This window comes from Tamandua tetradactyla, chromosome 2 (assembly GCF_023851605.1).
Source record: "Tamandua tetradactyla isolate mTamTet1 chromosome 2, mTamTet1.pri, whole genome shotgun sequence".
Taxonomy (NCBI): domain Eukaryota; kingdom Metazoa; phylum Chordata; class Mammalia; order Pilosa; family Myrmecophagidae; genus Tamandua; species Tamandua tetradactyla.
In genome coordinates this window covers 54,343,490-54,362,960 of record NC_135328.1, presented here as the reverse complement: position 1 = coordinate 54,362,960, position 19,471 = coordinate 54,343,490, and the positions used below count along the sequence as shown (strand labels likewise).

The 19,471-nt window shown below is 41.2% G+C and overlaps 1 long non-coding RNA gene across 2 annotated transcripts in view; it reads right to left on the bottom strand.

Annotated features, from left to right (window-relative positions):
- Window positions 1-276: 276 nt before the first annotated feature.
- The window catches only part of LOC143672812 (uncharacterized), a 43,131-nt gene continuing 23,936 nt past the window's right edge, over window positions 277-19,471 (bottom strand). Inside the window, exons 3-5 of one of the 2 annotated variants that reach the window (XR_013170052.1) lie at window positions 7,314-7,486; window positions 5,544-5,625; window positions 277-363 (exon numbers count right to left, since the gene is read on the bottom strand). This is a non-coding gene — a long non-coding RNA (uncharacterized LOC143672812). Of the gene's footprint in view, window positions 364-3,235; window positions 3,454-5,543; window positions 5,626-7,313; window positions 7,487-19,471 lie in introns of those variants that run through there. The other variant, XR_013170046.1, reaches the window with a different exon arrangement.

Below are 19,471 nucleotides of genomic sequence, written 5' to 3'. Positions count from 1 at the left end.
TGGTCCAGGAACACAACCCAGGGGGCAGACACGGAGGTCTCACACGTGGGCTCTGTTTGGTTGGAGGGACCAGCCTTCCTCCAGCCATTCTGAGCCTCAGCGATGTCCATGATGTAGCCGAGCATTAGCATCCTCTAACTTCAAGATGAGCAGCCCGTTCTGCTCACCTTGTGCTTCACAGCAGGACCTTCCAAGCTAGACCCAGCAGGCACTGAGTCTGTACCCTACCCCCTGTGCTTGGTCCCCTGTATGGAGCCATGGTTAAGAATTCAGGATTTGAAGTCAGGCAGATGTGAGTTGAAGTCTGTCTCTATCCTCATTATCTGTGCATCTTCAGACAAGTGACCACAATTCTCTGAGCCTCTGAAAAATGGGGGAGAGGTTTGTTGTAAGAATTGAGTGAGATTATGTGCATTGGCTGTTAATACAAGCTGGTATGTAGCAGGCTTTCAACACATGTTGGTTATTAGTCTTAGTACCACTTACTTTCAGACAATCAGACACTTCTGTCACTGTCTTCTATTGCTGTGTAACAGACCACCCCAAAACTTAATGACTTAAAACAACACCAATTTATTTCTCCTGATTTGGAGGGTTGACAGTTCTGTGGTGTGCTGACTGTGGTCACTCTTGCAGTTGCATTCAGCCTCTTCCTCCACCTGGTGTCGTCCTCCAGGATTCTTGTGGCCTCTCTTGCCAGCAAAATATTCTGGGCTTCTTTACAACATGGCAGCTGGGTTCCAAGACAGTGAAAGTGAAAGGTTACAGGCCTCTTGAGGGCATCACTGCTGCTGCACTCCATTATCAAAGTGAGGCATGGGACCAGCCCAGACTCAAGGGGAAGAGAAATAAACAACTCTTGATGGCAGGAGCAGGCTACATGGACAGGGAGGGAAAGATTTATTGGTGGCCATTTTGCAGGTAATCTTCTATAGCTCCCTTCAAGTTCTCAGTACCTCTTGCTCTCCCCCACCTTATCAAAACCTTCCCTCATCCTTTAGACTTTCTAAGGAAGATCTTCCATCTGACTTCAAAAGTGTTTCTTGAGATCTATTATGGCAAGACCCATTGGAGTGCTGAGAGATGGCAAGATGAGAAATGAATGATCCCTAAATTCAAGCTAAAGGGCATTAAAACCAAATAACAGGGTGCACAGGCAGTTCAGTGGTAGAATGCTCAACTTCCATACGGGAGACCTGGGTTTGATCTGCTCAAAAATAAACAAATAAATAACAACAATAAAAATTGTAGTTTATCGAGCTCTCACAACTTACCAGACCTGGTCTGACCTGGGTCTGAGTCTCAGGTCTGGTCCTCACCTGGTCTATGGCTGCCTCCTGCCCGTGAAGAATGGAAGGACAGAGGGTGATACGTGCACAACTCACTTGTTGTAGTGACCATATGTTCCAGGATTTGGGAACGGACCTGATTTCATATTCTCTGCCCCTGTTCTCCAAAGCGCTACAGTGTGCTTATGATAGGGAGAGCGAGTCCTGGTTTTCACTTTAGAAAATGTGATCATCCCTGAGGGGAAAACCCAATAATATTCCATGAGACCCTCAACAGGGGGAAACTAATTCCAGCTGGGGAGACAGAGAGCCATTCTGGTGCAGGTGCTTTTGAAGCCAGGCCTTGAAAAAAAGAGCAGGTTTAATCAGAGGAGACTGGGGAAGGGCACTCCAGACAGAGAGAGCTTGAACAAAGGCATGGAGATGGGAATGTCTGGGCGCTGGGAGGGGACCACGGGCTGGTGAGTGGCTGTGGGAAGTGTGGCGCCATCTGAGGGAATGTGCCCTCTGGCAGGAACAGGAGCCTTGAGCTAAAAATACTACATGCTGGCATCTGAACCCGCAGCAGGGAGGCCCTGCACAGACCTAGGAGCTCACACCAGGCAGGGCAGCATCTGAGTCTCAGTAACCATCACACACCAGCTAAAAGGGTCTCAGGGACACAGACGGTCTGGGACTGGGGAGCTCTGACCCCTTTTCTCCAAATCATACCTCCATTTTCCACCAAGGAAGATACTGGAGGAGGAGGAGGGAAAAAGGGAAAGAGCTGAGAATGGGGAATGAAAGAAAAGTGAGGGTAAGATTTAAAAATTGGGTATTTCAGCTGAGAAATAGGAGCAAAACAACAACAACAACAACAACAAAAAACTATTGGGGTATTGGGTTTGGGGAAGGAAAGGAAAAGAGAGATAGCTCTCTAAGGAGGTTCTCAAATCCAGACAAAGATGGCAAGTGTCCCTTTTCTGTGCCCATGGCAGACTTCCCAAATTCTGGTCCTCCTCTCTGCCGAGCTACTTCAGAATCCTTCTCAACATGAAGCCCCAGGAAGCCATACCAGTAGATCAAGCTGACACATGAGGTGGAGATGGTAGGATAAAGGAAACTTTAGTAGTCAGGTGTTGCCCTCTGTGGTCAATATCTCAGAAGTGCAGGCCCTTATCTGGAGGAATAATGGCTTTCAAAATCTAATTTGAAATGACACTTTCGCAGGGCTCTTGGTTAGTTATGTTGCTATATAATGTTCGTATATGTATCATTTTGATTTCCAACCTTCCAGATGACAGTTAAATTACAATGGCGGGACACTTAAATATCTTAAATTAAAACACATAAAAGACAGATATCCTGTCTGTCTGTCTACTTCTAACAGGCTCATCCATCTGAGTCTGGTGACATGAAGTCTGTGAAGTCAGGGACTCCTCTCTACATGGCACCTGTGGAACCCCTGGGAAGGAAACGCCTTGCTTCGACAGTTGGGGTTCAGATACCTACTAATGGGTCTGGTAGGCTGAGGGGCAGCCCAGTGGGAGGCAAATCATAGAAGTGGACAGGAGATCCTAGCAAAGAATTTACCCCGAGGGAAGGAAGAGTCCATTTTGGTAAGTAGAGTCTGCAGATCTGAAGAGAAGCGGCTTTGAACATTTCAATAGCTACAACAACCTGTGGAATGGCAGTTCATACAGGCTCTCTCATGGGCTTGAGGTAAGGATTAGAAGAGTTATTACTCATAAAACAGAACAGGTTTGGTACAAAGACAACACTCTAAATCAGCAGTTCTCAAACTTTTTGGTATTAGAACTCCTTGGCAGTCTCCAGAGAACCCCAAAGAAATTTTTGTGTATGTAGGTTATATCTCTCCATATTTACCACAATAGAAATTAAAAGAGACAAATTTTAAATATTTATTATTTCATTCATTTTAAAAGAACAACAAACACCATTACTTGTTGACATAAATACTATGTTTTTATGAAAAATAATTATATTTTCACTGAGAAAACTGACACTGCTTTAAATTTCTGTAAATCTCTAATAGATTTCTGTAGATCTCTTTAGTAGGCTTAATGGAAAACATCTGAATTCCCATAGCTGCTTCAGAAACCAATCTGCTCTGACATAGTCTTGGTTGAAGTACATGAAGTAAATGCAGCCTCACACAAATATGCTGTTGGAAAGAGAGGAGTATTTCAAGAGTCTTTTCAGATCATTGTGGATATTATTATTTATTTTTTTATTTTTATTTTTTGCATGGGCAGGCACTGGGAATCGAACCCGGGTCCCCAGCATGGCAGGCGAGAACTCTGCCTGCTGAGCCACCGTGGCCCGCCCTGGATATTATTTTTTGATGCTGCACCCAAACATAAAAAGTATCAGTATCTTAGTTGTCATGTTGAATGGAATTACCATAACAATGAACTTTTCTTACCCTGCTATGTTAAAATCCATTGGTCTACCTTTCACTTTCAATAGATCCTTTACTCATACATGATTTTGTAGCATCAGGCATTGGTCATTTGGAAAATATTGATTCACTGAATGATTTGGATCTTCCAGATGTTAACACAATTAATTTTACAATATCCAAAAATCATATTTGTTAATATCACCCCATTCTCAGAAAAGTTTTTTAATACTGGGAAACTATCAAGCTATGGTGGCTGATATAAGTTTTCATTTGAAAATTTGAATTTTATCATCAGAAGCAAATCCTCTCTGTTGCAGCATTTATTCATTTTGGGGGGCTTTTAAAAAATTTTTTTTATTGATAAAACCAAACAACATACAAACACGAACATTCTTAACATATGAACATCTCATACTTGGTGTGCAATCAATGGCTCACAATATCATCACATAGTTGTATATTCATCACCATGATCATTTCTTAGAACATTTGCATCACTCCAGAAAAAGAAAAAAAAAGAAAAAAAAAAAGCTCATACATACCATACCCCTTACTCCTCCCTTTCATTGACCACTAGTATTTCCCTCTACCCAATTTATTTTAAGATTTGTTCCCCCTATTATTTATTTATCTTTAATCCATATTTTTACTCATCTGCCCATACCATAGATAAAAGGAGCATCAGAACAAGCTTTTCACAATCACACAGTCACTTTGAGAAAGCTGTATCATTATACAATCATCTTAACGAAACATGGCTACTGGAACACAGCGCTACAGTTTCAGGCACTTCACTCTAGCCTGTCGAATACATCTTAAACTAAAAAAGTAATATCTATATAATGTGTAAGAATAACCTCCAGGATAACCTCTTGACTATTTGAAATCTCTCAACCAACATGGTAAGCAAACTCACCACCCTCCCCCTCTCTACGTGGGACATGACTCCCAGGGGTATAAACCTTCCTGGCAATGTGGGACAGAAATCCTAGAATGAGCTGGGACTCAGCATCAAGGGATTGAGAAAACCTTCTAGACTGAAAGGGGGAAGAGAGAAATGAGACAAAATAAAGTGTCAGTGACTTTATTCATTTTTTAAATAAACAATGTCAGCCATATACCAAGTCAGGATAACACAGTTTGTCTGTCAGGTAGAAATGGCGGTACATAAAAAAAGCAGCTAGTCGAGTTGGCAACTCAATCATTCGAGTGCTTTTCTTGGAGACAACTATTTGTACGCAGTGGAAGTGCTTTTTGTGTACTTCCCATTTTGTCACACACTGTATTAAAAAGTTGTGCCCTCAAGGGTTGAGATTTAATAAAATAGTTTTTAATGCTTCATTAAGGACATTCTTAAGTAAAACTGGCTTTAATTTTTTCTCAAGAGCATAGTGTTGAAGAATGCAATGACTACTAGGACATTTTGTTGTCATTACCTCAATTTTACCCACCATTGCTTTTGCACCATCAGTGCAAATGTCAACATGGTGTAAAAAGCAAATAATGTCAGTATCATCATGAAAATAGTTTTGATCTTGCAGGTCCCTGAAAGGGTCTTAGGAACTCCCAAGGATCTGTAGATCACACCTTAAAAACTACCGACCTAATCTTAATTCCTTTGGGTAATTTAAAAGGAAAACAGATCAACCCACACAGAAGCAGTAGGCTCACTTAGAGTTACTTATTGAGCACACGATACATAGCAGGTGCTCAATAAACATTTTTAAACCTTGAATATGGCTTCTACTTAACTATATACCAAGTATTGTGCTAAACATTTTACGTACAACGTCTCAATGAATCTAGCATTCCCATTTTACAGATGATAAAAGTGAGGTTAAGTGACTTACCAGACAGCTAGTGAAGACCAGATCCAGGAGGTTTTTGGACTTCAAACCCCTGTGCAATACTAAACACATTTGGTGGCAAAATCTTCAGTTAAAGGTTAGATCAAGTCCAAAAGAGGAAAATAATTAAAGGAAAAAAGAGGGAAATTTGTAAATAAGTTCATATAACTTAGCAGCCTCTGTGAACCTATTGTTTACTTTTCAGACAATAAACTGAATGGAGTTATACTCTGTCCCATTTACCTGTGCTGGGTTAGTGGCTAATTGTTGCTGGTAATGTTGCTGGTCTAAAGAAGAAACATTAAAAATGGTGGACAGCAATTAAAGCATGTTTTCACAAGAGCTAGGTGTTTTGTGCTACAGATGTCATCATCTCAGTAGAGGACCATGCACCAATAAGAGCCGGAGGGGGAATGACAGGCCGGTGAGGCCCAGGTGTGGAATTTAAAATGCAGCAAGAATGAGACAACTGAGCTTCTCTGAGTTGTGTCCCCACAGGTCAGGGACCACACCTGCAAAAGTTCTTCCAGAGGGTTGAGCAGCAGCTTTTCCCAGGCTCTCAGCCCTGCCACATTCCTGAGAACCTGAGCTGAATTGCTACTGAGGTTTCTCTAGTTCTTTCCAGTGGAGGAATTAACCAGTGAAATATCAGCTACTAGTCTTGTCAGGTCTTCATTAGCGCCTCAGGCCAAGCTCTTAGGCATCCCAGCATAAACATCTGGCCCCTACTTACCTCTCCAGACTCATGTCTCACCTCTTTCTCCTTCTAGAGTCATCTACCAGTGGGATGACTTGAATTCCCCGAGTGTGGCCTGCTTTCTCTCACCTTCAGACCCTGCTGTTGCCTGTACCTGGAATAAACTACCCCCATCCTCAAACAACCTCCTTTCCTTAGGTGAATCCTATTCAACTCTCAGGACTCAGCTTGGCTATCATTTCCTTTAAGAATCCTTTTTGTTAGTGCTCACCTCCAAACTGCCACACCACCAGTTTTCTTACCTTCATCACTTATTCAACACCAGGTGCAGACATGCCACGGCTTATAGACAGATATGAAGTTCATGGGGCTTACAGGCCAGTGTTTTACACAGGAAATACTACTTACTTGTCTTGGTGCCCATTAGGCTGTAAGACCCTCTGGACAAGGACTGTGTGTATGCACCACTATCTCTCCAAGTCTCACACAGTGGCCAGCACAGAGCAGACTCTCAATAAATACTTCATAAGGTCAATGAGTGAATGAATGAAAAAAATGAATCAATTTAAAGGGGAGAAGAGAAGTAAAGGTGGGAGAGGAATGCAATGAATAGGAAATAACCTTGGCACTCCAGCTGTGGATATTTAACCCTCTGGCCTTTCCACAGTAATTTGTTGAGGAACTAGGTCCTGGGGAGGTGGGGCACAGGGCCGGGAGGGAGGATGCGTAGAAGAAACAGAACTCAAAGTGGGGTTTACAATCCTGTTGAGGAACACTGAGCACACATTTAAATTGCCATCACACAAAAAAACACACCGTCAAAAGCACAGTTAATCTTGTGCCAACTGAGGCTAGAAGTGTTGAGGGGAAAAAATAATATTAATATAATAATAATAGAAATGGCTACGTAACAGTCAGGTTGGCTAATGGCTGTGACAAACAACCCCCCCCTCCCCCCAGCATTTCAGTGGTGCATTACAATAAAAGTTTGCTATCTCCCAAAAAGCAGTCCCAAGCAGGTTTTCCTGGTTGAGCCACTCTGCTCCTAGTTGTGCTGCAAAGATTCAGGAACTTACCATCTTCTGGTTTCTTTACTACTCCCAGCTGTGCAGAGATCTCTGGAAACAGAGATCCAGGGGAAGGCAGGCCTGAAGGTGTGCACATCACTTCTCCCACTGGCAACAGCTCAAACCTTTGTCACCCCACCTAGCTGCACGGGAGGCTGGGAATGGTAGCCTGGTCATGCACTCTGTAGGAAAAAGAAATGAGAATTGATGCACACATACCTATCACAGGTCTCATTTACTGAGAATCTACCATGTGTCATGCACTGTATTAAGCAAGTTACATGCATTTTTTCCCCCATTTTCTCCTTACATCAGCTCTCATTCACAGAGGAGGAAACCAAGGCTTAGACAGTTTAAGTACATTTCATGAAAGACTCAATCTTGAAGAACTAATTTGGAACCGTTTGACTCCAAAGCCTGTAATTGATAAAGAAATAAAACCAGATAACCCTAGTAAGCCCCTACCTACTCTGAGACTACATCCACCCATCAACATTATCATCATTTATTAAGTGCTTATTATGGGTTAGGCATTGTTCTAAGCACTTTCACGTTAACCCATTTTATGTTAACTCATTAGTCCTCACAAAAACCTTCTGAGATAGATACCGTTAGTACCCTTATTTTAAAGATGAGGGAATTGCACAGAGATGTTAAACGACTTGCCAAGATCACTCAGTAAGTGTGTGGCGGGGACAGGACTCAAACCCAGGCAGCCTGTCTCTGGAGTCCGCATACACGCAGGTCTTCTTCTGCCTCTCTACAGACAACAAAGGGAAGCGCTGTAGGGCAGAGTCTCCCAGGTAGGGCGCTGGTACCCGGGGGTGTGGGAACAAGCTGGTCCCCTGAGATGCAAGAGGAAAATATGATCCTTCTATTTATGTTTATCTTTATGCTAAAAAAAAATCAGAGAGATATTAAACTTTACTAATGCATATTATTCAAATTAACCCTGGCATCCTCATTGAGTCAGTGTGTCATATGATGTGGTATCACCTACAGCGTTTGGATAAGAGGACTAATGTGGTACGTTTAGTTTTAACTAAACTCTCATAGCGTGGATAGATAGCGCAAAAAGATTCTTCCGAAGAATATACTACAGACCATCCACAGCAGGTAACGCCCCTGACTCCCTCACGTATGTCCAGAACCTCGATATCGCAGCGTCGCAGGCGGAGTCTTTTGACCACACCTCTATCCTTTTCCCCGCCTTTTTTGTTTCTTCCGGACACATCATTGGCTGCTTCGTCTTGCGCTCGGGCCAGACGCGAGGAAAGAAGCGATTGGGCGAAGGGGCCGCCTCTCGTCCGGTGGCCAGTTCCGATTGGCCGATTGGCGGCTGGAAGCTCAGGCCCGAGTTTTGCTAAAGTGCCGCGAGAGCCAGGTTGAGGCGTGCGGGAGCGTCGCGGCGGCGTAGGGTCTTCGGCGGCAGGGAGATTGCGGGGCCGCCGGCGGGGTGGGATTTCGGCGGGTACGTGTGAGGGACAGACGGGAGTTCTGGTGGAGGAGATTGAATTGAAGCAGGGCGCCGTGGTTGACCCCCAAGACGTGGTCCCCAGCTTGCTGCCGAGCCTGAGCTCAGAACCCGGGTTGGAGGCTTTTTTTCAGAAGATGAACACGGTCTGTCAGCAGTTTGTACAGGAAACGGTGTGACCACGCAGGTGGACTGTCTGTGGCAGAGGAATAACGCGCGCAGAGGTTTCTGAGCAAGGGACCCGAAGAACAAGCCATCTCTGAAGGCAAGTCCTTTCAGTCTACAAACCCGTCCTTAGAGCCAAGTGAAGACATTTGGCCCAAGAAGAAGGAACCAGAAGAAATGGGACCAGGAGGAATCCGCAGCTCCTCACATCTGAAGATCCGTGGCCAAAATAAATCCTGCTCCTGTAGAAAAAGAAAGAACCTCTCTTGGAATGAAATGATTTGCAAAGGTCTTCCTGACGTTGTGGACGTTGAATGGAAGACCTGGAAGGAATCCGTCTTTACAAAAAGGTTTTTCAGGGTGGAGATATGCTTGATTTGTGAGCTGTCTGCGGCCCAGAGGAGATCGGATTCGCTTTCTGAGAGGACGTTTTCCTCAGGCTAACTTAAGTTCTCAGCGACTCACTCTGTTTTTGGTGGTGTGATAAAGGCAGACAGCGGTAAGAATGGCAGTGACAGCAACAGCCCGAAAACTGGGCTGCATTTCCATGTTATCAGGGAGAAAGCCACAAAAGAAGATACTGGTAGATCCTCCCGACCGTGCCACTTGGTTATACTGACTAAGCTGAAACTGACTTTCCTGTCTAGGGTGGGCCTCTGCAGGTGGTGCCCGCTAGGCTTGTTGAACAAAGGTAACCTGCTGTCAGAAGGACTTAATGATACCAAAACGTGGAGTCCACTAAGGCAGTCATCATCATGATGGTATCTCCAAGAAATCCATTGATTGCTAATGCATATAAAGGGGCGCAATATGAGATAGAAATATAACGACTTCAACAGCAGTCCATGTTAGAGTGCTCTTGAAAACACCCCCGGTTTAGGTCCTTAAGAGCATTCTAGGTCATTAAAATTGTCTCAGGAGAAAAAACAAATACACACATGGGGTTATTCTATCAATATATGACTACCCAAAAATGACCTCAAATTTTTATTTGTTGAGTAAACAAAGCTGATAAAGTGAAAAGTTAATTGTTCTTCAGAACCAGCAAAGGGCATGCTGAGATACTGATAATACTTAGTACTACATAAATAACTTTCTCAGTTTGTGTCCAGGTAGTCAGCAGGTTCCTTACGTGCGTTATTTCATTAAATCCTTACAACAAGCTTCTAAGTCAGGTACTGTTATTATCCCCACTTTGGAAATGAAGAAAGGGAGTGCTAGAGAAGTGAATTGCCCAGGTAGTAAGTGAGAGAGTCAGGATTTGAACCTACCAGCTGACTGCACATCCTCTGCTTTCAATCATTATGCTATTCTTTCTCCCCAAGATGGCACCTAAGGACGTGCTCCAGCAAAGAATGGTGGCCCATTTACAGCATAATGGGATTTTGTATGATTTTTATTAGGAAGAGTTCAAATATCAGTATTTGTCTTCTCGAAATGGATCCAATAAGTAGGTTGTTGTTAGTAATGAGTAAGTAAAGTTAAAAAATGTAAGGGTTTTTAATTATCATGAACTCTACCCATCCTAACCATTTAATTGGTAATTGATACAGTACGATTTGTGAACCCTATAAGCCTTTTCAAGACAATCTGCGTACTAAGAATAATACTAATCATTCCATATAAGTTATCTTCCCAGATAACGAAAGGAAACTTCTTCAATTTTAAAGTTGTTGGTTTTTAATGGCAAGTTTAAAGTCTATCTTAACTACTCTTTCATCAGCAGTAACAAATGTACCACAGCACTGCTAGGCAAGTCATATGGGATGTTTTGGGTTTTCTCTTTTTGGAGTAATGAAAATGTTCTAGAAGTGATTGTGGTGATGAATGTGCAACTATGTGATGGTACTGTGAGCCATTGATTGTATACTTTGGATGGATTGTATGCTGTGTGACTATATCTGAATAAAATTGCATTAAAAAAAGTCTTTTGTCTTAAATAGGGGATCTTGGACATGGTTATCCTTTTCTTTAGTGCTACTATTTAGGTTAGTGCTACTATTAATATTTATTATCATCTTGTGCTTTGATAGAATTCAGTCTTATTCTTTGGATTACTTTTACCTTAAATTTCACACTTCCAGCCAAAATTTTCTTTGTGGCCCCAATCTGCCTCAAACAAGACACTTCTCCAACTCGTCTCTCCCCACTTCCACTCCCATTATATGGCCAATAAAATGCTTCAGGCTAAGAAACCAAATAAGTTTATTATGAATTGTGTTTTTAAAAATTGCTCTGATTTAGCAAAGATAAATTTTTCATCCCCAGAGATCTTATTTTCCCCTTAATTCCTGTTTAAGAATACAATTTGGAGGTCAGTGTTGCTCAAAAATTGACCAGCAGATAGGAAGATTACATATGTACTTATCTATTAGTCTCCTGGTTAAGTATGCCTCACAATATAAGTAGGAGATTCCTTTTTACAAAAGGCTGAATTACTCTAGCACATAGGTTGGCAAGTTTTCCTTAGAAGGCCAGATAGTAAATATTTTAGGCTTTGTGGGCCACAGGTCTCTGTTGCAATTACTAAACTCTACAATTGGAGCACAAAAGCAGCCATAGACATTACATAAATGAATGAGTATGGATTGTGCTTCAGTAAAACTATGAAAATAAGCAGTGAGTCAGATTTAGACCAACAGTAATTTGCTGACCCATTTAGCATACTAAAAATTCAAATTTGACAATTTGAATACCTTTGCAATCAGATGTTTGCAAAGTCCTTCACATAATATGCAATAAACTTCTTCAGTTGGTCCAACTCTGGTTGGTTTGTCCAACCAACTCTTGGGGAAATCACGTTAATACACTAATAAAAGAAAGGAGAAATTCTGTCCCACATAAAAGGAAAATAAAGGGCTCCTTTTACCTGGGTTTGGTGAAATGTCACTTCTAAAATCCACTAATGTGAAAAACTAAAGTTGAAGTTTAGTATTTCAGCCCCTAATGTTGTCATAGAATATGGCAAATATTTTTTTCTTTTTTTTGTTTTTTTATTTTATTTTTAATTTTTTATTAATTAAAAAAAATTACAAGAAACACAAACATTCCCAACACATATACTCAACAATTCACAGTATCATCACATAGTTGCATATTCATCATCATGATCATTTCCCAGAACATTAGCATCAATTCAGAAAAAGAAAGAAAAAGACAACAGAAAAATATAACAAACAGAAAAAAAAAAATTTTACATGCCATACCCCTTACTGATCCCTTTCATTGATCACTAGCATTTCAGACTAAATCTATTTTAACATTTATTCCCCCTATTATTTATTTTTATTCCATATGTTCCTCTCATCTGTTGACAAGGTAGATAAAAGGAGCATCAGACACGAGGTTTTCACAATCACACAGTCACATTGTGAAAGCTATATCATACAATCATCATCAAGAAACATGGCTACTGGAACACAGCTCCATATTTTCAGGCAGTTCCCTCCATCCTCTCCATTACATCTTGGATAACAAGGTGATATCTACTTAATGCATAAGAATAACCTCCAGGATAACCTCTCGACTCTGTTTGGAATCTCTCAGCCATTGACACTTTATTTTGTCTCATTTCGCTCTTCCCCCTTTGGGTCGAGAAGGTTTTCTCAATCCCTTGATTCTGGGTCTCAGCTCATTCTACAGTTTTTCTCGATCCCTTGATGCTGAATCTCAGCTCATTCTGGGATTTCTGTCCCACCTGCCAGGACGATCCACACCCCTGGTAGTCATGTCCCATGTAGACAGGGGGAGGGTGGTGAGTCTGCTTGCTGTGTTGGCTGGAGAGAGAGGCCACATCTGAGCAACAAAAGAGGTTCTCTTGGGGGTGACTCTTAGGCCTAACATTAAGTAGGCTTGACCTATCCTTTGTGAGGTTAAGTTTCATATGAACAAACCCCAAGACTAGGGGCTTAGCCTATAGCTTTGGTTGTCCACACTGCCTGTGAGAATATCAAGAATTCAAGTTGGGGAAGTTGAGTTTTCCCTTGTTCTCAACATTCCCTGAAAGGGACTTTGCAAATACTTTTCCACTCATTGATCAAATCGCTCTGGGATTCATCAGGGCATCACCTGGACAAACCAACAAAATGTCATGTTGTATACAAAGTTCCATGTACTTAAGGTGTTCAATCAACTATCTACATAAGTTATATTAGGAGATGCACTAGTCAAAGTGTAGATTTGTACCAAATAAACATTTTTTGCTTTAGTCTCACGCATTAGTTGAAATTTTAAAATATTAAGTACCATCTATTTTCAGCACACTGCAGTAATGACATTCTTTTGTTCTTCCTCATGCAAAAACATTTTTTAAATTTGTACATTTAGTCACTATCATCATACACTGTAGGCATTCCTAGATTACACCATCTCAATCTTTGTCATCTATCTTTCTTTGTGATTTCATTTATGCCCCAGCCCCCCTCCCTCTATCATTCTCATATGCAGCTTCATTCAGTGTTTTAACATAATTGCACTACAGTTAGGTAATATTGTGCTGTCCATTTCTGAGTTTTTATATTCAGTCCTGTTGCACAATCTGTATCCCTTCGGCTCCAATTACCCAATATCTTACCCTATATCTATCTCCTGATGGTCTCTGTTACCAAGGAAATAATCCAAGTTTATTCACCAATGTCAGTTCATATCAGTGAGACCATACAGTACTTGTCCTTTTGTTTCTGGCTAATCACATTCAGCATAATGTCCTTAAGGTCCATTCATGTTATATACTTCATAACTTTATTCTGTCTTACAGCTGCATAATATTCCATCTTATGTAAATGTCACAGTTTGTCTAGCCAACTGTCTGTTGATGGACATTTTGGCTGTTTCCATCTCTTGGTAATTGGTAATAATGCTGCTATAAACATTGGTGTGTAAATGTCCATTTGTGTCCTTGGCCTCGTGTCCTTTGAGTATAGATAGCATATAGATGGGTCCTGTTTTTTTAATCCATTCTGCCAGACTATGTCTTTTGATTGGAGAGTTTAATCCATTAACATTCAGTGTTATTACTGCATGGGTAGTACTTTCTTCTACTATTTTGCCTTCTGGATTTTATATGTCATATCTAATTTTCCTTCTTTTTACCTTTACTCATAGTCTTCCTTTCTACACTCTTCTCCACATCTCTCTCTTCTGTCTTTGTATCTGTCTCTAGTGTTCCCTTTAGTATTTCTTGCAGAGCTGGTCTCTTGGTCACAAATTCTCTCAGTGATTTTTTTGTCTGAAAATGTTTTAATTTCTCCCTCATTTTTGAAGGGCAATTTTGCTGGATATAGAATTCTTGGTTGGCAGGTATTCTCTTTTAATAACTTAAATATATTGTCCCACTGTCTTCTCACCTCCATGGTTTCTGCTGAGAGATCTGCGCATAGTCTTATTGGGCTTCCCTTGTATATGATGGGTTGCTTTTCTCTTGCTGCTTTCAAGATCCTCTCTTTCTCTTTGATCTCTGACATTCTGCTTATTAAATGTCTTGGAGTATGTCTATTTGGATCTATTATCTTTGGGGTACACTGCACTTCTTGGATCTGTAGTTTTAAGTCTTTCATAAGAGTTGGGAAATTTTCAGTGATAATTTCCTCCATTAGTTTTTCTCCCCCTTTTCCCTTCTCTTCTCCTTCTGGGACACCCACAACACGTATATTCATGCGCTTCATATTGTCTTTCAATTCCCTGAGTCCCCGCTCATATTTTTCCATTTTTTTCCTATAGTTTCTGTTTCTTGTTGGATTTCAGATGTTCCATCCTCCAGTTCAGAAATTCTATGTTCTGTCTCTTGAAATCTACCATTGTAGGTTTCCATTGTTTTTTTTCATCTCTTCTACTGTGTCTTTCATTCCCATAAGTTCTGTGATTTGTTTTTTCAGACTTTCAGTTTCTTCTTTCCTTGCCTTCTTTATATCCTCCCTCAATTCGTTGATTTGGTTTTTGATGAGGTTTTCCATGTCTGTTCATATATTCTGAATTAATTGTTTCAGCTCCTGTATGTCATTTGAATTGTTGGTTTGTTCCTTTGACTGGGCCATATCTTCAATTTTCCTAGTGTGATTTGTTATTTTTTGCTGGCATCTAGGCATTTAATTACCTTAATTAGTTTATTCTGGAGATTGCTTTCACTTCTTTTATCTAGGGTTTTCTTTCTGAATGAATTTGTTGTCTATCTGTTCTTTGACATTCCGTTCAGCTTTATGTGGACCTTTAGCTTAAGTTTTGTTTACCAGAGGATAATTTTTCAGTTCTTGTTTTCTTGTTTCTTGCCCTGCTTGTGTGGTGCCTTCCCCCCACACACACACTTAGGAGGATCTACTTAGATATTATAGACCCCAGCCAGATTTTCCCAGACCAAACTGGCCTCCTATCAGGGGGAAAGAGTCACCTGCATCGGTTTTCCCTGAGGGTGAGACCCAGCAGGTTGAAAGACTTTCCTGTGAAGTCTCTGTACTCGGTTTTTCTTATCCTGCCCAGTATGTGGCGCTTGTCTGACTGCAGGTCCCACCAGCATATGATGCAGTACCTTTAACTTTGGCAGACTCTCCCTGCTGGGGGCGTGGTGGAGACAGAGGAGAGGTTGTAGGGTGGTTTTAATGGCTTCAAATTACCAAGCCCTGGTGTCTGAATTCCTTGATGGAGGGACTCCACCTGGGTGGGGCTTCACCCCTCCCCTGGGGAAGGCACAGGCTCCAGATATGCCCCCAAAAGAGCTCACTTCTGCCTATGCCTGGGGCAGTTGCAGCCTGAAAAGTCCTGCCACTGTATCCAGAGGCAGTCAAGCCTTTGTAGATACACAGCCATGAAAACCTCTGTTTCCTTCTTTTTTTTCCCCCTTTTTCTGTCAGTCCTGCTCCCTTGGTGCCGGGGCGAAAATGAGCAACCTCCGCTTTGATCAGTTTCACCTAAGCTGGGGGCCTATTTTTAGTAGTCAGAATTTGTTAATTAGTTCCATATTTGGCGTTTGATTGTGCCCAGTCCCTGCTGCTGGTAAAGTCCTTTCCTTTCCCCTCTGGGAAGCTGCCTGTGGGGGAGGGGCGCCGGCCACTGCAGCTTTGGGAACTCACAGTTCTGGGGGGTGCTCGCAGCAGATCCAGCTGGTCCAGACTGGGATATGATGTGTGTCTGGTCACTGATGTGGCCCCAGGAGCTGTTCTGTACTGTTTCTGGTTATTTAGTAGTTGTTCTGGAAGACGAACTAAAATGCGCACATTGTTAAGCCACCATCTTGACCCAGAAGTACTGCATACTTCTTCCAAATATTGTTTTGACGTTGTTTCTTAAAAGTTTCATTTTCCATGTTGAGGAATTCTTCTTCCCCTTTGTTTAAAAAAAAAGTTAAAAGGTACGATTTTCAGAACTTTTACACTTCACCATCAGGGAATCCCTTGATACTGTGTCAAGCATTAGAACACCCAAATTAATAGGCCAAGCCCTTGATCTTGAGACTTACTCTTGTGAAGCTTATGTAGGTAGTGGAGAAGCTTAGCTTAACTACAGGTATGCCTAAGAGTTACTTCTGGAGGACTTCTTTTGTTGCTCAGATGTGGCATCTCTTTAAGCTCAACTCTGTAAGTGAAATCATTGCCCCACCACCACCATGTGGGACATGACATCCAGGGTTTAAAGTCTCCCTGGTAGTGTGGGAGATGACTCCCAGGGATGAGTCCAGCCCTGGCACTATGGGATCAATTATTTCATCCTGACCAAAAGGGGGAAAAGAAGTGTAACAAATAAGGTATCAGTGGCTGAGACTCTGGAGGTCACTCTTATACAAGCTTCAGTTAGACATTGTTACCTATCATAACTTGCTAAACCCCAACCAAAACCATTCCATCCGATCCTAAAGAACACCTAGGGCATTATATAAGATTCTATAAAGGTTCCATGCACTAGGGTAACTTTCCAGAAAGTTACAACCTCCAGATGGGTCCCTAGACCAGAGAAGTCCTGAAACCTAGAGGGCCCAGCCTGTCCAGAACATCAGCTAGTTCCATCTCCCTACCCCATATTATTGACAGCCCCTTCCAACATGAAAAAGTTAGAATGGCCAAAGCCCAAATACTCCTAAAGAGTGGGAAAAAGACCAAAGGTGATGGTGGAGTTATACAGAGAAGGTAGGGTTTAACAAATGAGTATCAGTGCTGAATCATTATATTGATATTTCTTTTAGTCTCCAGTATCTTAGAGCATCTAGAAATGAAAACCTAAAATTGTGAAATTGTAACCCGTACTAAATTCTGAAATCTGTTTTACAACTAATTGTTCTGTGCTTTGAAATTTATTGCTTTTTTTGTATATATGTTATTTTTCATAAAAGAGAAGAAAAAAGTCGATTGCGATGATAGAAAATATTTATTCCTTCTAGCCTGCTATATCCTGGAGTAACTACTAGGAAAAATCTGAGATGATGATGGTATTGTAGCCCATGACATACTCTGGGATCTGTCCTGAAACTACTCTTTGAAGAGTGCTTTGAAAACTATTGCTTTTTTCTTTCTTTGCTTTGTATACATGTTATATCACACAATAAAAAAAGTTAAACAAAAAAAAGGTACCATTTTCATAAGTAGCCAATGAAAGGCAAAATTCCACTGGGTACCATATGTTTATTTTGTTAGATATATATGTAAGTGTTTCATGTTTTTTGGTGCTGTTGTAAATGATACCTTAAAAATTTGAATCTAGTAGTTTGTTGCTGGTGTGCTAGCAAGTTCCTATGATGGCCCTCAGTGATTCTTGCCTCCTAGTATTCATTTCCTTGTCTAGTTCCCTTTCACATCTAATAAGACTGACCTATGTAACCAATAAGATATTACACAAATGACATTGTAACTTCTGAGGCTACATCACAAAAGCCTCTCTTGGCTGTGAGGACACTCCAGCAGCCTTATAGAGAGATCAAGTGACAGGGAAATGACCTCCTGCCAACAGTCAGCAACTTGCCAGCCACGTGAGTGAGCTATTTTGGAAGCAGATCTTCCAACCTCAGTCAAGCTTTCAGATGACGGCAGCCCCAGTGAGCATCTTGACTGCAACCTCATAAGAGGTACTGAGCCCCACCTCAGCCACTTCCAAATTCCTAACCCACAGAAACTATGTGAGATAATAAAAATTTGTTAGTTTTAAGAGGCTACATCTTTGAGTAATTTGTTGTGCAGCAATAGTTAACTGATACAACTGATATGCAGAAATTCAATTGACTTTTATATATTGACCCAATATTGTGTGTCTTTGCTAGGTCCATTAATTAGTTCCAGTAACTTTCATGGGTGAATGTTGAATACTATCAAATGAAAAAGCAAGGTATAATTTGGGAGCAAATATTCGCAAAACCTATATTCAGCAAAGAATTTATATCTAGAATATATAAAGAATACCTACGACTCAATAATATGAAGATGGACGATTCAATTTTTCAAATGGGCAAGAGATCTGAATAGACACTTTACCAAAGAAGAAATATGAATGGGAAACACACGAAAAGATGTTTAAGTCACTAGGGAGATACAAATTAGAACCACAATGAGTATTACTTCACACCCACTAAAATGGCTAAAATTTAGTGCACAAATGTTCATAATTGTTGTGATAGAATAATGCACCACTCCCACCTCCCATCCCCCTTCCCAAAGATGTCCATGTCCTAACCCTAGACCTGTGAATATGTTACCTCACAGGGCAAAAGTGGCTTTGCAGATGAGATTAATTTAAGGCTCCTGAGATGGGAAGATCACCCTAGGTTGTCTGGGTGAGTCCAATGTAATCACAAGGGTTTTATAAGGGGGAAGCAGGAGGGTCAGAGTCAGAGAAGGAGATATGATGATGGAAGCAGAATCGGAGGGATGTGGGGATACAAGCCAACAAATGTGGATGTCTTAGAGAAGGTGGAAAAGGCAAGGAAATGGGTTGTCCCCTTGAGCCTCCAGAAGAAATGCAGCGCTTTTGACACCTTGATTTTAGCTCAGTGAAACTGATTTTAGACTTCTGATCTCCAGAACTATAAGGTAATAAATTTGTGTTGTTTTGCAAGCCACTAAGTTTGCAGCAAGTTGTTATGGCAGTGATAGGAAACTAATGCAGCAGCTTTATTTATTATTAACCCTTTGAAAACAAACCAAATAGCCATCAATAGGTGAATGGATAAACAAGTTGTGTTCTATCCATTATTTCCATTTCCTAGACTGCTTAAAGCAGATACCGTGAAATGGTTTGACTTCAACAATGGGAATTTATTAGCTTACAGTTTTGAGGCTGAGAAAATGACCAAATCAAAGCATTATCAAGACAGCGCTTTCTTCCTGAAGCTCCGTGGCCTGTGATCCTTGACAAGGCACATGGCGGAGTCTACTGGTCTCTCTCTTCTCTTCCAGGTTTTTTTGCTTTTAGCTTTTTGCTTCTGTGTCTTTCTTTCTTAGTCTGTATTCAGTTTGTTCATAAAGGGCTCCGGTAATGATTAAGACCCATCCTGAATGAGGTGAGTCAACCTTAACTGAAGTAACCTCCCCAAAAGGTTCTGCTTACAATGGGTTCA